Source organism: Lycium ferocissimum, chromosome 8, assembly GCF_029784015.1.
Source record: "Lycium ferocissimum isolate CSIRO_LF1 chromosome 8, AGI_CSIRO_Lferr_CH_V1, whole genome shotgun sequence".
Taxonomy (NCBI): domain Eukaryota; kingdom Viridiplantae; phylum Streptophyta; class Magnoliopsida; order Solanales; family Solanaceae; genus Lycium; species Lycium ferocissimum.
The window spans coordinates 15,843,678-15,852,035 of record NC_081349.1 but is presented as its reverse complement, the minus strand read 5'-3'; the positions used below and the strand labels follow the sequence as shown (position 1 = coordinate 15,852,035).

Sequence of the window (8,358 nt, the reverse complement as noted above, 5' to 3'; positions counted from 1 at the left end):
AAAGCTAGTTACCGAATCTAATATGGAAACTTTCAAAAGTAAAAAAAAACATTAACCAATTTAATGCAACCTAGTTTCTTGAACTAACGCGTTTCCTAAATATTTAATTTCTTAAACTATCAAAGTGCAGTTGTGCAATTAACTGTAGGCGGTGTTGTTAAATTATTTCTTGTAAATCAAGTAATAATTTCTTCGTTTTTCTTTACCTTGTTATTTCTTATATTATTGATTTTTTTAATTTCCTGGTAGGGTAATTAATGCACATAAAAGGGAGCCCATTATAGGAGAAACTTATTACAAGTGAAATGATATTATAAGAAAGACCCACGTAAAAGTTTCACTGGGTATTTTATTTGAATATCGCTATTTAATTTGTACCTACTTTAATTATATTTGAAACAACTTCAGACATCTAGTGTCTTCCTCAAGCTTAAAATGTTTGAAGTTACATATGGCTAAAGCATTTTTTCCTTTAGTTCAAACAAAAGAAAGATTGAATTCAACCATATATAGTAAAAATTAGGTAAAAATGGTTGAATTTCAGTCACATGTGCCTGAAATTCAAGCAAAAATGACTAAATTATAACTTCATCAATATGAAGCTTCAAACACTGCATATCTAAAATTGTTCCAAAATGAGTATACTTACAAACTTTTACGCACTCTAAATATATTTTAAATAGTGATCCCAAAATCGAGTATACGTGCACTTCAGTAAGTACCAGGTCAATGCAAATCCGAAAAAGAGGCCAGAGAGCATCACAACATTTACCCTCAATCTAAAATGGTTGTGCCTCTATAACAGCATTTGTTTGAATCGACTTTTTCAGTCTATCGGATTTTATGAAATTTATATCCAAGAGGATTTAGCTAGTCTATTGCAGATTAGAGAAACTAAGTGGCACTCAATTTAGCCTATTAGTAAAATGTATACAGCGGTGACAATCAAGAGGTGGTTCTATTTTCGTGACAATACATAGTCTCCAGACAATTTGTTTTTCTTTTACTATGACCAGCACTGAAAATATGCCGATAAGTTTGAAGGGGACAAACGATTGTTCAATTTCATGCAAGAAAATTACACAACAGAAAGTTAAATGACGACCATTTAGCTAGTAGCTAGACCGACACACGCATTTGAGGACAAATTAAAATTACATACTAAGAACAACAAAATAAAAAGTAACATAACCATGATTTGTTATTTTTATAGATATAGCGGCACCATCATTTTGTTCATAAATTAGCCTACTCTCAAACCCAATACAGGTTCAGAGTTGAAGACTCTGGACGAGAGCATTAATTTAATGGGGTCTCTCGGAATAAATGAGATTGATTATCAGAGCAGCAATGAGATTAATGAGATGGAGTTTGAATTCGATCCCAGTGCCCCTCCTCCATTTAGGCTGGCTGAGATACGAAATACAATTCCTAAGCATTGCTGGGCTAAGGATCCATTCAGGTCGTTGAGCTATGTATTCAGGGACCTAATATTGGTAGCTACATTCATTGGGACTGCAGTTTAATTGCTTGGATAGTTGGTTATTTTACCCAATCTATTGGGCGATCCAAGGCACCATATTTTGGGCAATCTTTGTTCTTGGACACGGGGCGGAGCTTGGTAGCCTCCAAGGGGTTAATCCGAACCCTCTTGACGAAAAATTACTGTATATACCAGGTTTAAAAAAAAAATTATGTATATACAGTAGATGTTGAACCCTCTTGGCTTCTTTGTGTATTTACTTCTTCAAATATTTGACCCCCTAGGCGAAAATCCTGGCTCCGCGTTGGACATGATTGTGGGCATGGCAGCTTTTCAGACAGCCAGTTGCTAAATAATGTAATTGGTCACATATTACATTCTGCTATTCTGGTAACCTACCATGGATGGAGGATCAGCCACAAAACTCACCATCAGAACCGAGGAAATGTGGAGACGGCTGAGTCTTGGAAGCGGATGCCGGAAAAGCTATACAAGAAATTAAAGTGGGTAATTCAACAAAGATTTTAAGATATAAGATCCCATCTCCATTGTTAGCATATCCAATGTACTTGATGAAGAGAAGTCCAGGAAAATCTGGTTCTCATTGCAACCCATACAGTGATTTGTTTCAACCCCATGAGAGAAAATATATTGTAACATCAACTGTATGCTGGACTATCATGGCAGCTCTCCTAGTTTATGTATACACCCTCTCTGGTACTCTCTAAATCTTAAACATTTATGGCGCTCCTTATTTGATTTTTGTAATGTGGTCGGACTTTGTTACTTACCTGTACCTGCATCACCATGGCTACGAGAAGAAACTTCGCTGGTACCGTGGCGAGGGGGTCTAACCACAGTTAATAGAGACTACAGATTGTTCAATAACATACATCAGGACATTGGAACAAATGTTAATCACCATCTATTTCCTCAGATAACACATTATCACTGGAGAGAAGCGACAAAAGCAGCAAAAGTAGTACTTGGGAAGTATTACGGAGAGCCAAAAAGCAATCAGGGGCAATTCCTTTTCACTTGGTGAAGGATATTACAAGGAGCATGAAACAGGATCATTATGTTAGCGATTCTGGGGAGATTGTTTTCTATCAGAACGATCCACACCTCTTCCAATCTTCTCCTCCAAAGCAAGACTGAATCAATCTCTGCAACTCACATGAGAGAGAGGAGAGAGAGAGAGAAATCAAAAGAAACTCGCAACCTACTTAATTAACTAGTTTCAGAAACTTGGTCTTAGCTATAGTTTTGTAATGCCAAACAATTGGAAAATAGATTTGACGGCTGAAAAAATTAAGTTAGCCTACGTAACCCCTGCTCATGCTAAAACCTTTCAAGAAAATCAAGCCCAACGTAGTTCTATAAAATATTACTGGCTAACCACATATGTGGTTTTTTTTTTTTTTGAAAATTCACAAACTAATACTTGAATTAAACGTAAGGAGAATGTAAATAATCCAAATCAGCACATGTTAATGTCCCAAATAACTCAACAAGTACCCATGTACCTGAGAATTTTCTCAGATTTGGCTTGGCAAACCGGGGCAGTAAATTACTACAGCTGCAAAATGATTAAAAAATTTCTGTTACAACTGCTTGGACAATGAGCGCCAACGCTCAATACAACCAATATATACAAATTAGTCAACTGCTAAATTAAGGGGAGACTCAGATATTCTTTTACAAACTCACCTCAGCCCCCTTACTCTGTGCTAGCCAGGAAAATGTGAATCTATAACTCTATCTATGAAGCAAGGGAAAACATATTTGTGTTGGTTTTTTAAAACATGGTGCAACAAAAAGGTTAAAAGTATTGATCGAAAATTTAAGCATAGAGGGTTTAAATAGCTAACTTAACTGTTATACCCCATTTTTAACGGGTTAAATTAAGTACAACATATTGGAGATTCCTATTTTGCTTTATTTTAGGAGTCGCCACCTAATTGATTTTAAGGTGAATTAGGGCACCTAATTATTAACTAAGGTAAAGCTAACTAAACCTCCGTTAATGGTCTGCTTAATTTTCAATTCTAGGTAAGGGTTCTAATCCTAAAGGGAAGGGGTTAGGCATCCTCTAGGATCCGTTAACTACGGCTTACCGGCCAAACTTAGGTTAATTAATTAAGGTTAAACAAGATGCCTAAATTTTAAGAAAATGGCTTATAATATTACTAAGGTTTTAAAGAAAAATATAATAACGTTGTTTAAAATAAGATTTAAAAATATGCTAATGCTTTAAATAAAAATGCCATTTTAAAACAAGACTTGCACAGAAAAGGGACTTCGAATGTTATTTAAAGTAAACTATAAATATTGCTAAACTTTAAATAATAATTTTATTTTGAAAATGAGACTTGCAAAATAAATGAGTCGCATATAAATAGAAGCTTTTAAGAGAAGATCTAGCCAATTTAACTTTAGGATAAAATTACATTATATGAGTATAGTGGTGTAGAAAATCTAGACTTATTTTATAAATAGAATGCAAAAGATGATGAGTTTTCTTTTTCTTTTTTACTAATTTATTTAACTATGCTCGGCTAAAAATATGTATAATAGGATGAATCTTGAAAACAATGTTTATAAAATATACTTAAGTTTATATTTGCGTATTAGTGACGTTTTGAAATGTATATGATAATAAGAATAAAATATGATTCTCTTTACTTAAAATATATAGTCATGCTATTTTGCAAATCAATTATTCCAAATAAAATAAATATTAGATATTACAAATAGTTTTCACATGAAAAGAAGAGAGTAAAACTTATGGAATTGATTGTTAGTCTTCCTTAAACTAACTACCCATTATTAAAACTAAACCTACTAATTCATTAGGATTTATCTAAACTGAGAAAACAAAACAAACAAAAAGTTAGTTGCATAATTAAATGCAAAAATAAATAGAGGAGTAGATAATTTAAATGGGCTCAGCCCATTTTTAAAAGAGTCATTGCAATCGGAAATTGTTGTTGGCTTTGGCCCAATAATAATTTTATATCTTCGCCGCGGGATCGTTCTTCTTTTATGGGCCTTGGCCCGAGATTTTTGCACGGTGACGGGGGCGACTCGATAAAAGTGTTTCGTTGGGCTTTAGCCCAACGAAGAATGCGGGAGGAGACGAGTCCCTCGGACTCACACGCGGTGGTCATACATAAAAAATGAAAAGGAAAAGGATTAGTATACAATCAAGGAATAAGGTCAAACATACAAAATATAAACTCAAAGTAGATCAGTAGGTTGTGTATATACCATGTATATTTGAAAAAATGAAACAGAGACAGGGGGAAAGAAAAGGCCTTATAACGACTAAATAAATGAGAATACTAAGAGGGTAACTATAAAGAAAGGCTCAAACATGTTCGAATGTATTTCTATACTTGATGGACTAATCAGTTATGAAACAAAAGTGTGACAAGCCCAAATACAACTTGGCTAGGATGAGTAAGAGGTGAAAGAAGAATGCCAAGAATAGATATATGACTAAACAGGGGAACCAAACTGCCTTAGTTAAACTAGTGTACTCATTTTTTCCAGTATCCAAGCAAGGAGCGAAGAATAAAATGGATCATGGATTATGGTCTAACTCACTATTTAGTTGGAATCCTTCTTAGCATAAAAGTTTAACCATAACACAAGGGAAACAACTTTAATATAGAAAGGAACTTGTACATGATTCTTAGCTTCTTCTTTTTTTAAATGGTAAAGATATAGAATCACGATAGTTTGGGCACCACATTACACTACAACAACCTTTAGAATATTAAAACTCATTTTAGATTTATGAACTCCAACACACACAGACCAAACCTCAACAATTCAAGACCTTCTTTGTTTATGTCCCTAGATAAATGGTCAGAGACAAATGAACCAAATCCAACCAATATTACACCAGATAAAGGCCAGACAAGTTCCCTCATTCTTTAATCAATCAATAAAAAGACATATGGAACATATAGTTTTAGTCTTAGCATGAACATTAATCAACATGGTATTCAGGAAATTCTTTATGAACATATTTGAGAGTGTAAAAGAAAAGATTTCAGCATTTTATTCCCAGCCTGTGTAGTTCAACCAATAAGATAACAACAAAAGAAGTAAAGATACATGTAAGGAAATCACATCAAAGGGACAGTTTTGTTATGCACACTTATCATACATGTTCAAAATAGGAACTTCACACAACTCAAACAATGGCAAACACTTCCTCATCTTCAAGATGAATGCAACAAAACCTACTTAACTTACTTAATGATCACATTCAACTTACCAGAATAAAAAGAAACAGCTTATGGTTGAGATCATGACTCAACTACTTGTATTTTAACTAGTCACACATTATTCCCTACTGATTCAGACATTCCATTTCACCAATTTGTCTCCTATCTTTCAAATGATGGCCATACAGGTTAACCCTAACGCTCATTTTAGATTTTTATAACATACTAAGGAAGAGAGCACTTAACTGATTTCATACAAACACAGGAAGGTAAAATCATGCATGGAAACCATGGCAAGTAAGTTTCATTCAAGGCAAGGGAATGCCAAAAATCACAAAGAAGGAAACAAAGAACCTCAACAAATTGAAACTTCCTTCTTTTTAAATATAGAGTCCAACAAAAGGGACAGAACTGAGTTTAAAAAACTTATATCCCTTTAAAGAAACATATTCCGAGATCTTCAGATACCAAACCCAATAGCGAATTAACAACACAGACCACTGATACTGACTAGACTGAAATCATCTAAAACAGGCCCTTAATAAGCCTGAATGACCTAGACAGGTTCATACTGGATTAGGTTTAACTCAATTAAACAAACATAAACAACTATAAACCACAAGTGATTATACATGCTTAACCAAATTAACTAGGAATGAAACCTAAATAAATCCGTACCATTTACTAGATTGAATTATCAGCATGCAAATAAACAATATTCAACTAAGCCACACACGCTGAACTAAATACAACAGCAGCATCCGACAATATTTAAACTAAGCCATATAAACACATAAACGTACAAAACTAATAGGAAAGGAATGGGATTTACCTTCTTCGGGTGCAGCGAAGTGAGGCGAAGGTCTTGATATCTACTCGAACACCACACTCCGAGTTCGTATAGATCCGAATCAATACCCAGAGCGAAAAACGGACATAAATGATTTAGTATATTTCTTATCAATCACCAAAATATATGATTACTACAAACTGATTATTTTTAGGGGGGATTTTTGCGGCAGGACACTATATATTTTAGGAGAGTTTTTTGCAGCTGGAAAACCTTGTCCCTCGAATCAGTTCATAAGCCACTATTTATAGGAGGTAGCTAGTTCTTTTTTTTTTTTTTTTGGGGGGGGGGGGTTCAAAAACGAAAAATTGGGCGGGATTTAAATTGACCCTTTAAAATCAAACGTTTGGTTCTGTCAACGACCAGAATACCCCGAAGAAGACGACAATGTTCATAAAAAAAATTGTACTCGCAACTGATCAATAAACTGATAAAGGACAGATTTACCTTCACAAAAGGACGAAACCCATTAAAATGCTTCAGATTGAACGCAGAGAGCAAAAGAAAAAGAACAAGCATCCAAACTTTTCAACGTTGACCTCTGAACCGAAGAAAGTCGATTCATTAATTTGTTTCCCAAAATTTGCCATGCAAGGCCTGTTGGGAATGAAAGGGGCCTGCGGATTTTCTATTTGCGTCAACGAAGAGAGAGGAGGAAAAGAGGAGAGAGAGGAGTGGAGATAGAAGGGGAGCGGGGGGTGGTGCGGCGGGTGAATGCGTGAAAGGAAATGAACCCTAAAGGTTCATCTGTTAAAAGATAAGGGCGGGTCGGGTCGAATTTGTCACACCCTAACCTTATTAGGATGTGATGGGCACCCGACCCTTACTTAGGGCCGAGCGAACCCTCAGACTCTTACCGCATACAAAGTCACGCCAAACTTTTTAAATCAAATAAGATAAAATACATAGCAAAATTTTCGACCAATCTCCTTTCTCGTAGCCTTTAAATCGAACAAATCTATAATTATGCAAAGTTTCATTATATAACACGACCGACATATCGGTGATGGAGGGCGTACGGACCGACAATCAATACCCACGACGCGCGTTCGCAAAGTCTCTAATATAAATCCGTAAATCATAACAAACAAACTCTCGATTGGGCGGCCTCCGGGAGAATGGAGCTTGCCATCTTCGCCGGGACATCTTCTATAATAACTTCAGCTCATGCGGGAGTACTGCCGCGCGACATGAAACGCGGCCCCCCGAAGACAGTAGGGTCGGTACGGAAAATGTACGAGCATGTAAGGCATGCACATACGAAAACGAGAACCATAAGCGACGAGACAAGACTAAAAGATAAGTACATTACTCAAAATACCAGACGCTTCTTTTTCAGACACAAATCGTACGTACCTGTCTCATATATCAGAAGGAGTACAGAAAGTAAACGAGTCGTCCAAAGGAAATGTTTAAATGCTTATTTTACAATCACGGATCGCATGTCCGAAGAGTGCGAATATACGAAATGCATCGGGGGTCTCGCACGTCGAGACGGAGCACATAACATATCGTATGCTTCGGCGGGGGCACATATCCGAAGGCGCGGATCGTACGCGGGTTCGGAATAATGTCTCGTATCGGACGGAATTCGTAATCGAGGGCGCGGACGTGCGATACTTTCTATATCGAACGGATCCGTGTCGGTCGGATGTACGTGTGTGCCGGACGTATTCATAATCGAGTCGGACGTGCGTAGAGATCTTAGGACAGTATTCGTGGTCGTAATCCGAAAATACGGAGGCATAGTGACGAGCCTCATCAAAGTCGAAATGCGAGAGGTAAAA

The 8,358-nt window shown here is 36.2% G+C and overlaps 1 pseudogene; it reads left to right on the top strand.

The window, feature by feature from the left end:
- Positions 1–1,307: 1,307 nt before the first annotated feature.
- On the top strand, positions 1,308–3,136 carry LOC132066067 (omega-3 fatty acid desaturase, endoplasmic reticulum-like; annotated as a pseudogene).
- The last annotated feature ends 5,222 nt before the right edge of the window (positions 3,137–8,358 follow it).